Source organism: Tinamus guttatus, unplaced genomic scaffold (assembly GCF_059628265.1).
Source record: "Tinamus guttatus ecotype Peru unplaced genomic scaffold, ASM5962826v1 Tinamus_guttatus_pri_ptg000018l, whole genome shotgun sequence".
Lineage (NCBI taxonomy): Eukaryota > Metazoa > Chordata > Aves > Tinamiformes > Tinamidae > Tinamus > Tinamus guttatus.
Genome location: NW_028288552.1, coordinates 1384426 through 1398210, shown reverse-complemented (window position 1 = coordinate 1398210; position 13785 = coordinate 1384426). Strand labels below are relative to the sequence as shown.

The 13785-nt window shown below is 52.6% G+C and overlaps 1 pseudogene; it reads left to right on the top strand.

Moving 5' to 3' along the window:
* The first annotated feature begins 9794 nt into the window (after window positions 1-9794).
* On the top strand, window positions 9795-11448 carry LOC148596272 (ankyrin repeat domain-containing protein 26-like; annotated as a pseudogene).
* The last annotated feature ends 2337 nt before the right edge of the window (window positions 11449-13785 follow it).

Sequence of the window (13785 nt, the reverse complement as noted above, 5' to 3'; positions counted from 1 at the left end):
CTGGGGCTCTGCGTGTGCGTGTGCGTGTGGTGCGAGTAGTTGAGCACTTCATTAGCTTCCTATCCCGTCAGCGCCCCGCAGCGTTTGCTAACTGTCTGCTCCCAATGCGTGTTTGTCCCATGCTAGTATTTTGTTGAGGAAGCTTAGAAGGAAATGTAAGGGCAGTGTTGATTTTCTTTGCTAATGTCCTTTGAGGGGAAGGGGGTTAGAATTCAGTAGGGTGCGAGAAGTCAAGGGCAGGTTGGGGCCTGCTTTTGTCCCTGCTGTCTTGTGTGACTGTTCCCCTGCAGCGTGGCCTGCAGAAGTGCCTGTGTTAGGTGCTTGTGGGCCGTGTTGACTTCTGAAGGTCTGACATGCTAAGAATTAATCGTGTCAATTAATGTTTTCACAGTGGGAGAGGAGCTTTCCCGTGAATGCTTTGTATGGTGAGGCTTGACCAAGCGCTTTCCCCCAATCCTTTCCCCTGCCTCAGAAGAGGAGAGCCTGGAGAGAGACACAGTCCTTCTTGTCTTAACTTTTCAAGCGTTCAAGATACTGATGACGAGGAGAGCGAGGACAACTCCGTTCCTGCCTCCGAATTAGAAAGACGCCGTTTAGCTGCCAAGGTGAAGTGGCCCAAGAGGCAGAATTTCTGTGGAATGAGTGAGTGGTTTGGAGGGCTGAGCTGTGTGGATTTGAGCGAAAGGGCGCTTGCAGTGCGGTGGCTTTGCTCCTGCAAAGCGGTCTCCTGCCTGGCCCCCTTCCTGCTGCTGTGAGCTACTTCCTCCAAGTCTGGTAGCCGTGGCAGAGCACGCAGCAGTCTGGTGGTCGGGGGCAGAAGAGCACTAGGTGACAAGAGAAATGACCGCACGGTCTTGATGTGCGTGAGATTTCTAGAGAATGAAAGCTGATGAGCTCCTAGATTACCTGTTCCTTTGTCCTGCAGACCTTGCTGTCGGTTTCCAGGAACAAAGGGGTGGTAGAATTGTGAGTGATGTGGGAGAAAGGCATTTATTGTTCCAAGTGGGCTGAGGTGCTTCATCCCCTGGCTCTCCTGTCCTCCTTGTGAGGTTCCTCAAGTGTGCTCAGCAGGGAGCTCCTGTAGCCGGTGTCTTTGTCTCCTGGCACATGGGAATGGCATTCCAGGCTCACGTGCGCCTGATCTCCCGCTGCCTGTTTCCCCTCTGATGATGTCTCTTTATTTTTGCTGTTTCTCCTGCAGAAGAGGTGTTTGGCACTGGGACTGTGCAGCGATTCTGAGGATTCCGAGGATGATGCTGGAAGGCACCCTGCAGTGCTGGAGATGCAGGCAAGATTTCCTTCTTCTCCTGGTTGCCCTCTTGTCAGTGAGCTTTGAGAGGGTGTCGCAGATGCCGTCTGCGAGGAGCTACTGCAGCACAGGGAGATGTGCTAGTGGGTTGAAGAGTGCCCGTGAGGAAAGGGAGGGAAGCTGGACTAAGGCTGTCGGAGAAGCAGGCAGCTGTTGCTTGTCCTGGGTGTAAAGAAGGGGCAGATGGGGAGTGTGCTCGTGCGTGTCGCCGTGTTGTTGAAGCTGGAGTCAGAGTGTGTCTAGGCCATGCTTGTGAGGGGCAGAGCAGCATGTCTGTGGTGCTGGCTATTGCTGTCTGCCCAAAGGCATTCCTGTGGAAAACCTGCAGGCCTTTCTTTGCAGCAGACAAGAGAGAACTCTCCTGTGTAGTTACCCAGGGAAATGAAGCATTTTGCAAAGTGTGAATTGCCGCTGCAGAAGATGCTTCTTTCTGTTCTTTGCAACACTTTTTTTTTTTTTTTCCTGACCTCTCTTAGGAAGCATCATCTGAAAAGGATGGAGAGGAAGGTGCTGGTGGTCCTCAGGATAAAGATGCTGCAGGATCAGTGGCTGGTGAGAAAGGTGAGTTAGTAAACACGGGTCCTGCTGTGTGTTTGCTCGCTGGGGCTTGCCTGATGGAGGAGAGCAGCAGAGTGAAAGAAGCACTCATGGTGTGCCCTTCCTTCTTTCCCTTGTAGATGTTTCCTTGGCAGCGGGAGCGGAGCAGGAGAAAGACGGAGACTCCCTCTTGGATTCTGAGGTGCTTTCTGTTGGTTTTTGTTGTTGCAGAGGAGCGGGGGAAAGGGTGTGTGTGCTCCTGCATATTTGAATGTAGGTGAATGTAGGCTCAGCCTGTGTCCAGGCTGCACTTCTGAGAGTCTCTGTTGAAGAGGAACAGCATGTCTGTGACACTGGGTATTGCTGTGCACAGAAACATCCTCCTAAGGGAGGAGTGCAGGCCTTGTAAAAGAAAAGTGAGAACGTTTTTCCCTGTACAGGTACAGGGAATAGAAGTACTTTGCACGGTGTCCTTTCCTGTGCAACGGGTGCTTCTTTCTGTTCCTTCCAACTCTTTTGGCTGGCCTCTTTCAGGAGGAATCACCTGCACGGGATGGGGAGGAAGCAGCAGGTGGTCCTCAAGTTGCAAATGCTGCAGCAGCCCTCCCTGTCAGTAGAGGTGAGTTCAGAAGCGTTGAGCCCCTGTGTTTGTTTGCTCCTTGGGCTGAGTCAGTGAATGCTGGTGATGAGCTGCTGCTGAGATGGGAAAGCCCCAATTCTGCCCTTGCCAGCAAATGCCAGGGCAGAGGGGAAGGTCAAGTGAGGAAGATGTTTTGTGGAAGTGCTGGAGTGCAAGGAGTGTTATTTCGTGGTGACTTCCTGCCTGTGTGAGCATGTGGGAGGAAGGGTGAGAACACAGTGGTGCGGTTCAGAGTGAGGATGCTCTTGAATGACGCTGCTTTTTCTTCTTTTTTTAAACACTCTAGTAACAGCATTATCTGTCCCTTGGCTGTGGGTGTTGCCTGATGGAGGAGAGCAGCAGAGTGAGAGAAGCACTCATGGTGTGCCCTTCCTTATTTCCCTTGCAGATGTTCCATCGGCAGCAGGAGCGGAGCCGGAGGAGGACAACGATTCTCCCTGGGATTCTGAGGTACTTTCAGCGGGGGGCACAGTGGGTTCTGCGTGGGGGGATCTTCTCAGGAGGTTGCTCTGGGTGTGGGCCCTGCACCGAGGAGGCTCTGCTCCTTCTTTGGCTGCTTCTGCCATACGTTTGTTCCAGTGAACTGGAGCAGCTTTAGCTGTGTGCAAGCTGCTCCACGAGGCTTGTGAGGAAGCAGGGTCTGGGAATGTCCGAGCTCTCATAGCAAGTGGCCCTTGCATGGGATTTGTAGTGCAATACTCAAAGGGTCCAGATTCTGGCTCTGCAAGAGTTTGGTGGGGTTGCTGTTTCTTTGCCAAAGTATCCATGAAAAGGACAGTGTATGGAATCCTGCAGCCAAGTAAGAAGCCCAACAGCAATAACGTGGGTTTTGACTTGGAGCGCTGTTTTGGGTAAAAAAGTGCAAGGGAGGAAAGAGGCGGAGTTGGACTAAGGTTACTGAAAAGCAGGCAACTGTTGGTTTTCATTGGTGCAAAGGAGAGGGGAAAGGGTGTGTGTGCTCCTGGGTATTGGAACGTGGGTGAAGGCAGGCTGAGACTGTGCGCAGGCTGCGCTTGTGAGGGTCTCTTCAGAAGCAGAAGAGCACATATGTGACATTGGGTACTGCTGTCTACTCAAACGTCTTCTCAAGGGAGGAGTTGCAGGCCTCAAAGAAAGGAAGTCAGACCATTTTTCCCTGTGTGGGTAGAGGGAAGTAGTTTGCAGGGTGTCCATTGCCTGCACAGGGAGTGCTTCTTTCTGTTTTTTGCGACTGTTTTGGCTGGCCTCTTTCAGGACGAAGCACCTGCAAGGGATGGAGAGGAGGCCGCTGATGGTCCTCAGGATACAAACGCTGCAGGAGCCCCGGTTTGTGTGCGAGGTGAGTTGAAGGGCACGTTGAAGGCCACGTCTTGTTTGGTGGCTGTGAGGGCCAGTGCATGGAAACGGTGCCGTGCTTGTGAGAAGGGGCAGCCCCGATTCTGCCCTTGCCACCAAAGGAGAGGGCAGAGGGCACGTCAGCTGAGGGAGGCGTTTTGTGGTAGTGCTGGAGTGCAAGGAGCACTGTTTCTTGGTGACTCGCTGCGCACGTGAGGATATTTTGTGTAGTGCTTTGAGGACCCCTCCGTTGCGATGCGAATGGACTGTGGGTGCCAGACTCTGGAGCGCGAGTTTGGGAGAGCAGCTGCCCGCACGGCTCCCTCCTCCAGGACTCCGGCCTTGCAGAGCCGCGTTTGGGTGCTCGCTGCCCCTCTGTTGGGTGTTGGTTGTAGCTGTGTGAGCTGTCCTGCTGGGCTTGGGCAACTTCTGCTGCAGAGAAGGGCAGGGGAAGGGGTGAGAACACAGTGGTGCGGCTGAGCGTGAGGATGCTCTTGAATGACGCTGCTTTGTCTTCTTTTTTTGAAGACTCTAGTAACAGCATTATCTGTCCCTTGGCTGTGGGTGTTGCCTGACGGAGGAGAGCAGCAGAGTGAAAGAAGCACTCATGGTGTGCCCTTCCTTATTTCCCTTGCAGATGTTCCATCGGCAGCAGGAGCGGAGCCGGAGGAGGACAACGATTCTCCCTGGGATTCTGAGGTGCTTTCAGCGGGGGGCACAGTGGGTTCCCCGTGGGGGGATCTTCTCAGGAGGTTGCTCTGGGTGTGGGCCCTGCACCGAGGAGGCTCTGCTCCTTCTTTGGCTGCTTCTGCCATACATTTGTTCCAGTGAACTGGAACAGCTTTAGCTGTGTGCAAGCTGCTCCACGGGGCTTGTGAGGAAGCAGGGTCTGGGAATGTCCGAGCTCTCATAGCAAGTGCCTTATTAGAAATGCATAGTGCGTGCTCCAAGCTTTTTCTTCCTATGTGTGTAACTATTTCATTAGGATAGTATTGGAGAGCTGGGTGAGGAGCTTGCTGATGCTCCTAAAAAGCAGTCGCCAGCAGAAGCCTTGCTGGAAGCTGCCCCCCGTTCCTGCCGGGACCTGGAGGAAGAGCAAGGGCAGCTGCAGAAGGAGTTGGCCAGGGTTAAAGGCAAGGTAGGCAAATGCCATAACAACAATAATGAGCGTAACAGGGCTGTTCTTCCTCTGTAAATGATGAGAAGGACAAGGCAGCATTCTGAGCACAGGTACAAGTGAGATGTGATGAAGTCAGTAGTTCCGCACTGCCGTAACCCATGAGGGCGGTGGAGCCTTGAGCGCAACGACGTGCTCTTCTTCATGTGCTGTGCTGTGCAGGGCAGTGTAGTTTGAGAGCTGCAGAAAGCGCTCTTTTCCCTTGTCAGTCGGAGCTGTCTGCTTGTAGAAAATCAGGATGGGGGCAGGAGAGGCCAGTAGGAAAGAGGGTGAAGCACCAGAGTTTGGGAGATTTGACTTGGGAGTCAAAGCAGTGTGTAAGATGCTGAAGATGAAGCTCACTCCCATGGTTCCTGGTTTGACAGTTGCAGGAATCGGAAGAGCGGCGTCTCCAGTCTGAGCGGTCTGTTGAGGAGTTGAAGAGAGCCCTGGCAGAGAAGCAAAGAGAATCAATGGCTGCTCCCCAGCAAGAGCAAGAACGTGGCACACTGCTCTTCACCATAAAGCTCTTGAGGGAAAAAGTTGGACGGTGAGGAAGTGCCAGAGTGAAGCAAGGCTTTGCTTTGTGGGCTGGTGTAAAGGCAACGGGATTACCTTGCTGCATCCCAGCAAGGGAATGTGGGACTTGGAGGGAGGCTTTTGCTTGAGATGTTGTTAGTTCACAGTGTGGAGTGGGTATGTGTGCTCTGTTGGGTTCCCATACTGAGCCCTATGTTTCCTTTGAAGGCTTGAGTTTGAAAAAACAGGGCTGGAGGTGACAGCGCGCCATGAGACTGCCAGGGTGGAAGCTCTTCAGAAAGAGCTGCGCAGCTCTGCCTCTGTAAGCGACTCCTGACCTTTCCTTTTCATGAGCTCCTGAGCCTACTTGTGTGTGTGTGTGTGGACAGTTAGAGAAGAGATTGCGTGGCCTTGGAGTGTGCTGTGGAAGGGGAAGTGTCTGCCTGCAAATGGACACGGTGCACAAGTGTGCACTGTGCTGCTCTGCAGAGTGTTTGCCTCATTCTGTGTGTGTGAAAAGGCCTGGTCCAAGTGTGGCTCTCGGGTGGAGAGAGACTTTTGTCCAGAGTCTGACAATGGCTGGAAGGGAATGAAGGCGGGGGTAGGAGTGAGGGGTAGGGAGATGCCTGAGAAAGGTCTGGGTGATGGGAGAAGGGGAAGAAACATAGTAGTCCTTTGGGGAGCTACTTCTCGGAAGAGTCGTGTAATGTAACAGGAAAAGCAAAAGCACAGTGCACGGTGCAAGGCTTTTCCTGCGATGCGTGTCCTTATTCCATCAGGGCAGGGTCAGGGAGCTGGAGCAGGAGCTCGCCGATGCCCGCAGAAAGCAGGCGCTGTCCGAAGCCTCGCTGGAAGCTGCCACGCGTGCTCGCCGGGAGCTGGAGGAGGAGAAAATGCAGTTGCAAAAGGAGTTGGCCAGGGTTAAAGGCAAGGTAGGCAAAGGCTGTGACTAGCCCGAGGACCCTGACAACCCTGTTTTCCCCTGTAACCAGTGAACAAGCAGCGGGATGGGAGAGGCCAGTATGAAAGAGGACGAAGCAACAGGGTTTTTCAGAGGTGACCTGCGAGTGAAAGCAGGTGCCTTGAGTGTGTGAAGAGGAAGCCGACTAGCATGGGTCCTGGTTTGACAGTTGCAGGAGCTGGAAGAGCAGCTTCTCCAGTCTGAGCGGTGTGTTCAGGATTTGAAGAGAGCCCTGGCAGAAAAGCAAAGGGAAGCATTGGCTTTGTCTCAGCAACTGCAAGAATGCAAGAAGGCCTGCTTGGAAATGGAGAGCCTAAAAGTGCTGAAAGACAAAGTGGAAAGGTAAGGAGTTGGCATAGTGAAGCAAGGCTGTGCTTTGTGGGAGGGTGTAAAGGCAACGGGGTTAGCTTGCTGCTTGAGAGCAAGCAAATCTGGGATTTGGAGGGAGGTGTTTGCTTGAGATACCGTCAGTTCACAGTTTGGAGTGGGTGTCTGTGCTCCACTGGGTTCCCATACTGAGACCTATGTTTCCTTTGAAGGCTTGAACTTGAGAATGGGAGGCTGGAAGGCAGAGCTCACCAACAGACAGCTCAAATCGAAGCTCTTCAGAAAGAGCTGCACAGCTTTGCCTCTGTAAGCTACTCCTGCCCTTTCATTTTCACAGGATCTAATATGAAGCCCTGGGTTTGTGGATTAGAGTCATGTGTGCAGTTCAATAACAGCACGTGCATCTGAGCAGATTGCTGGCATTTTCTTAAACACAGATGCACGTGGATGTCTGCAGTCTGTGTTTATGTGCTGTTCCAAGGAGAACAGTACTTGGCCATTTTGAACTCATAGGAAGCCACGAGCTTAAAGACGAGCTGGCAAAGCTTAGCTGTTGGCAGCAGACAGAGAGCAGACATCAGCTGTGCAGAGGCACAGTGGTGTGGACAAAATAAGTTATGTTTAGGTTCACTCTGAAGCCTGAAGCAGCTCTGTAATGTAACAGGAAAGAAGAGAAAGCGGAACCTGTGGTCCAAGCCTTTTCTTCCTATGCATGTAACTATGTCCACAGGACACGGCCAGACAGCTGGAGCAGGAGCTTGCTGAGGCTCGTCGAAAGCAGCTGATGTCAGAAGCCTCTCTGGAAGCTGCCACACGTGGTTGCAAGGACCTGGAGGAAGAGAAAGGGCAGTTGCTAAAAGAGTTGGACAGGCTTAAGGGCAAGGTAGGCAAAAACAGTAACTACCTTAATGAGCCTGACAATGTTGTTTTTCCCTGGCAAATGATGAACAAGCAGAGGGCAGTATTCTGAGAACAGGTGCCAGGGGGACGTGAGCAAGTCAGTCATTGCGGCCTGTCATAACCCAGGAAGGGGGTGAAAGCTGGAACCAAATGACCTGCTCTTCCTCCTCCACCGGGCAGGGTGCTGTAGTGTGAGAGCTGCAGAAAGCAGCATCCCTCCTGGATAGGTGGGGCTTTGCATGGTCCACGTGAAGCAGCATCTCAGGCAGGTGCTCTGAATGGTTGCGCTGGCTGAGCCTGCACTGGGCCTCACGTCCACAGCGGAGATTGAAGGGCCTCAAAGTGACTCACTTGCCTAGTGCAATAGCCCTGGTGCCTAAGTTTGGCAAGGTCTTTGCTGTGCGGTCCCTGTGGAAGGAAGCGGATTGGTGTTGGGGCGGTTTTGGGGACTGCTTGTAGGAAGACAAGATGGGGATGGAAGAGGCTAGCAGGAGAGAGGGCAAGGCAAGAGGATTTGGGAGAGATGACTTGGGAGTCAAAGCACTTGGCTTGTCTGTATGTAAATGCAGCTGAGTAGCATGGGTGCTGGTTTGACAGTTGCAGGAGTCGGAAGAGCAGCGCCTTCAGAGTGAGCATTGTGTTGAGGAGTTGCAGGCGGCCCTGTCGGAAAAGGAGAGGGAAGCAATGGCTTCTTCCAAGCAACTGCAAGAGCTTGTGGAAGCCTCCTTGGAAAGAGCTAGCCTAAAGCAGCTGGAAGAACGAGTGGGACGGTAAGGAACTGCCCCGGTGAAGCAAGGCTTTGCCTGCCGGGGTGGTGTAAAAGCAAGAGGAAGAGCTGGCTGCATGGCAGCAAGCCCATCCAGAATTTGGAGGGCCGTTATTTCACAGTGCTGTCTCCCTGTGTTTCCTTCAAGGCTTGAGCTTGAAAAGGTGAGGCTGGAAGGGAGAAGCGACCAACACACGGCTCGAATTGAAGCCCTGCAGAAAGAGCTGCACAGCTCTGCCACTGTAAGCTCCTCCTCAGCTTTCTTCTTCATGAGCTCCTGAGCCTAGCTGTGTGTGTATGTGGGGACATTCTGGGAAGAGATTTTCCTGGGGAGCCCAGGGGGACATCATTTCTGGCAGTCCGCAGGGGATCGGCTCTGCTTTGTCCCTCTCCAAGGCCTTCTGGTGTTGAGAGGTTCCCTGGCTACTGTGCGGCCTGAGCAGCGTGCGAGGAGAGGCTTTGACACTCATGTGCTGCTTTGACCGCCTGCTGCTTTTTAGCTGTCCTGGTGCTTAAGCCCTCAGGCAGTAGCACTTGTTGCTGCCCTAAGGGCGAGTTAGCTCGCGGAATTGCTTTGGTGCCAAGCAAAGCCCGAAGCGGCATCCTCAGGCTGTGACAAGGGAGACTTCATTGCCAAACCTCTGACACCTTCCCTGTTTACTGACTGTGGATTCCTTGGCTCGAAGGTGTCAATCCATAGAGGAATGGCACAGGCCTAGGCAGTGTTGTGTGCTTGGGCCGAGTTAGGAGACAAGCCCTTAATGAAGGAGAACTGCTCCAGGGCTCAAACTGGGGGTCGATTGTAAAGGAGTAGTGAGATGGAGAAATGTTGGTGGCATTTTGCTTCGCTAATACCCCTTGAATGAGGTGCAAGCGTGAGTCCGGGAAGCATCAGTGTGGCTTTTTTGTTCCTTAGGTTCATAAGAGCCTGGAAGATCTGCTCTCTGCCTTACAGACAAGACACGTGCCTCTGAAAGAAGACAAATATCAGCAGGTACATGAAGGGTTGCTCTGACTTCCCTCTTCCAGTCGATGATTTTCTTTCCTTTTGGGTGCGTGCAGGCAGCTACACTGTTCACGAACTCTGTAACCTTGAACGCCCAGGACTGTTGCCTAGTGATGGCGGCTGATTCCCCTGAAGCTCGAACTTAAGCTCTGCTGTCCACTGATGTGGATAGCTAAGTACCACCTGCTGGTGCCAGGGGGACAGAGGAAGCTGTTTCTCAGGCTCTTTTGCACTTTTTACTGAGCTGCGTATGTGCTTTCTCCTTCCTGTGTGCAAAGTGTGAGAGTGAAGGAAAGGCAGTGAAGAAGGGGGCAGAGAGGAAACAAGCAGCGGAAGCCCAGCTGGAGGAGGCAGTGAAGAAAAACATGGAACTGCAGGAAGAATGCAGCAGGTATGGCTTTTTAGCATTTGTAAGAAATACCGGCTAAGCTGGGAGTCAAGGTTCCTTTAATTGACTCAGAGACTATGAGTACGTAACGGTTTGTGAGCAACCTCAAAGGGAATGCTTCTTGTGTTTTGGGGTTTTTTTTGTTTGTTTATTTATTTGTTTTTCCCATGGCTTTCCTATTTTACTCCCTAATTGGCTGTGCAGGTCCAAGAGGCTTCTGGAGAAAGCTCTGAAGAAACTAAGGACCTATGAGAGGCGCGAGAGCGAGTCCCAGCTGAATCTACAGGCCAAGCTGAAGGACGCACCTTCTGGAGGGGGCAGCAAAGATGACATATTAAGAACAAAGGTGAGCTGTGCTTCGTTGTTTCTGTGTGTTTGTTTTGGAAAGCTGTCTCGTTTCTTCTGCTGACTTCTGTATTCACGTGCACATTCACGTGGTGGCTGTGTTTGGAAATGAAGGGGCTTTCTTCTGATCCCTGGAAACGTCTGACTAATCTTTCCGAAAGGGCAGGAGTGCCGCGGTGCCAGGGTGGTGGTGTGGAAAAGGTGAATTTCTGAGGAGAGAGGAAACCGTTAGAGTAGCAGTTGACCTTTGGGGACTTCTGGAAACCTGATACTTCCTAAAAGTTCTTGGAAAGAAGCTGCCGCTTGGATCCAGAGCGAATAGGGCTTCTTTGTCCATGGCTTAGAAAGCTGCTTTCTGGAGGAGTGTTGACAAAGTCAGGCAATGCCGACTGTGAGACAAGTCTGGAAGACCCCTGGCAGCCCCGCTGCATGCAAAACACCCCGCGTGATGTGTGCTCCTGAGGAAAGGAGAAGGAGCCTAGCTCTGTGGATGTGTGATCTCCTGGGAGTGAAGCCTTTATTGGCTAGGGGAGTGCTGGAGGAGACCTGAGAAGGGCGGGAAACTTGAGGTGGTCTTTTGGGAAACCTTTAAAAGAGGTGCTGCTTTTGGCAGAGGAGCATGGCTTTCACTTGGTTTTAAAACGGAGCGAGCTGGTGACAAGCAGAGTCTCAGCGCACAGCCTGCAGGGTCTGCAAAGAACTGCGTATGCTTAAGGCTCTCTGTGTGTCCCTTGGCTGTGTGCAGGTGCAGGAACTTTGCAAGCAGCTCTCTGCAGAGCAGAGAAACTCAAGGCAGCTCAAGAAAGCAAACAAAGGTTTGCGGGAAGAGTTGGCTTGCATGCATGGGAGCCATGCACAGCTGCGGAAGAGGAAGCGGCAGCTGGAAGAAGAGGTGGCTGCCCTCCGGTGCCGTGTAGAGACCAGCACGCCAGACCTCAGCCACATCAAAGAGCACAAAAGAGAGACTGAAGAAAAGGCCGAGCGACAACTAAGGCAAAAACTACTGGAAGTCAATCTCTTTCTGCAGGTAAAGGTACTTGGTGCTGGCATGCACAGTCCATTTGTGCCTTTTCCTTCATCTCTTCTGTACCAGTGTCCTTCTCCACTGTGTCCAGCTTGTGCTGGTCAGGGCTGTGGGTTCATGGGCTCTTTATATCTGGAGGAGTCTGTTGAAGGCCGTGAGCTTGTGGAACGCTTGTCCTCAGCCATTCCGGGCATCACCATCTTTTTGCACATTAGTGCCTGGAGAATCAGGGAACAGCGTTAAGAGAAGGGACTAGCGTCTTGCTGAGAGAGAGGTGGCTTCTTAGTCCGAGCTTTGATTGGAAACCAAAATACATAAACGTTGTGCTAAGAGCAGGTTTCCACCAGTGAACAGAAAGTATTGCGTAACGTGGTGCCTCTGGCTCTGGCCGTGGATTCTTGAGGGCAGTGAGGAGGCGCCTGAGTAAGGCTGTGCTCTTCCAAGGGGGTGTGTGGAAACTGTCGTCGGGCATGGGGGGAAAGTTCTTCTTCCCTGGAGGCTGAAATGGCACCATCTGCTTCAGACACAGGCAGCCACCCAGGAGCAGGTGGAACAAGCTTCCCTGGTAGGACGAATGCAGCAGAGAATCAGGGATCTGGGAAATGAACTGGCTCTCAGCAGACGCCTGCAGCAAGGCAGAGTTATCGGAGGCCTTGCGGAAGCCGCTGCTGCCTACCCTCCTGAGCTGGGCAGCAGCCGCTCTTTGATGCTGAACGCAGCGGGCAATGCTTCCTGTGTGGCAGACAGAGTGGAAGCTCAAATGGCTGAGGTAAGGCATTGGACATGCACGCTGTGCTCGAATGAGCTGCCCACAGAGTATGAATGAGCAGGGTTCAGCTTTTAAGGGGAAAAGGAGCACGCATTCCTGCCTAGCTCCGGGACACCCAGTCTGCTAGTGCAAACAGCATTGGTGCCCCTCACAACTGGGCGAGCACAGTCCCCTGGATCGCCCTGAGAGACTCCATGAGGCAATGCTCAGAGCCTGCTGCAACCTCAGCGATAGCTCTGGTCCGAGTGTGCCCCAGCCTTTGCAGTGTGTGTGGAGAGCACGTTCCTCACGGAATGGTGAGGTTTGGGGCCCGTGTGGCAAGAGTTGGACAAGAGGGCGAAGCATTCTTCACTGAATGCCATGATCCATTCCCTGCTTTGCACAGAGTGGAGGCAAGGTCAAGCTCTCCTCTTCCATCTTTTACAATCCTGGGAAGGCTTCAGGCAGCTCCAGTTGTGACTCAGTGCTGTGGTGCCTGCAGCGTAGCAAGGGTCCTGTTGAAAGGAGATGCCTGCGGGCTGTAGCTGTCCCCATGCCTGTAGTGTTCTGAAGCTGAGCTGCTCGGCTTTGGGCATTGCCTTGTGGGGGTCTCAGAGGGTGATCCAGGTGACTGTCCTCAGGCACTCCTGTGGCTAAACAGCAAGTCAGCAGAGCTGCCATGAAAAAGGCTATCTAGAAGGTGGCTGCTGCAAGGAAAGCCAGCTCGTTCTGGCCTGAGTCCTTTGCTGCGGAGTAAATTAAAGAGAGTGTTGATTTGTAATGAGAAAAAAAGCAGGCATCACAAATCGGATTGCTCGCTGTGAACAGTGTAAATATGCAGCTTGTGGCCTTGGGACTAGACCTCTGGCCATGTGTGCTTATATCCTCCTTGTGCTTTTTGATGCCCTTCTGCAAAGCCAGAATGAGGGAAACGTGATGAGTGGCAATTGTGTTGTGATACAATTAATGGCACAGAGTAGTGGCAATGCTGTGTTTTGGTGGACAAAGCATTTCTCAGGATTGAGGGTGTTGTTTCCAGTTTGCATTTCATGTTACAGTTAGGTTTCAAAAGGCCGTAGAAGGTAGTACTAGAGGAATGTAACTGCTGAGGACTTAAGGGTATCCTGTGTTATACTTGCAGGTGCGTGAGGAATGGTCAAAAATGTCGCTGAAGAACGTGAGCGAGGTAATTGCAATCTGTCTTATGTGACACCTTCATGGTGATCCAAATACTGGTGGCACAGAATATTATGTGCCTGTCCTTAAAAAAGAGAAGAAACAGTGTATGTGCACATGCAAGGCCGCCCCCAGAGCCCCGAATAATCCCCTCTCCGGGGGGCTCTAGTCGGGCCTTTTCAGGGACGGGGCCTGTTTGCAAGCAGGTGGCCCCTGCTTTGCAATTCTTTGGGTTCCTGTTGGCTTCAATCAGCTGCCGAGTGGCCAGCTGTTGCTTTAGAGCCCCTTGCATTTGCTTGGGTGGACACAAGTGCCTTGGGTTGAATGTGTCTGCATTGTGAGCAGAGGTGCCTGTCTACTGGGATGAATGGGGTTGGTTCCTTTGGTTTGGGACTTGCTCCCTTTTGCTCCTGTAACACTAACAGAGGGCCTTTTGTTCCCCCTGCCGCGCGCGCCTTCCTCAGAAGTGGCTTTCTGGAGCGGGGACTGCCAAGAGAGGATATCCCGAGAGGAAGGAAGCCTGGGGAAACGTGCCCTCTAGCTCTTGGCGGAGTGGTGTGTAGATGACATCGAGCTGCATTCAAGTGAAGGTGTTCTGTTCCAATTCTGTATTTAATAAAGCTTGTAGGCTGGGACATCTCTGTTTTATTCCCGTCCCCTTCGTGACTT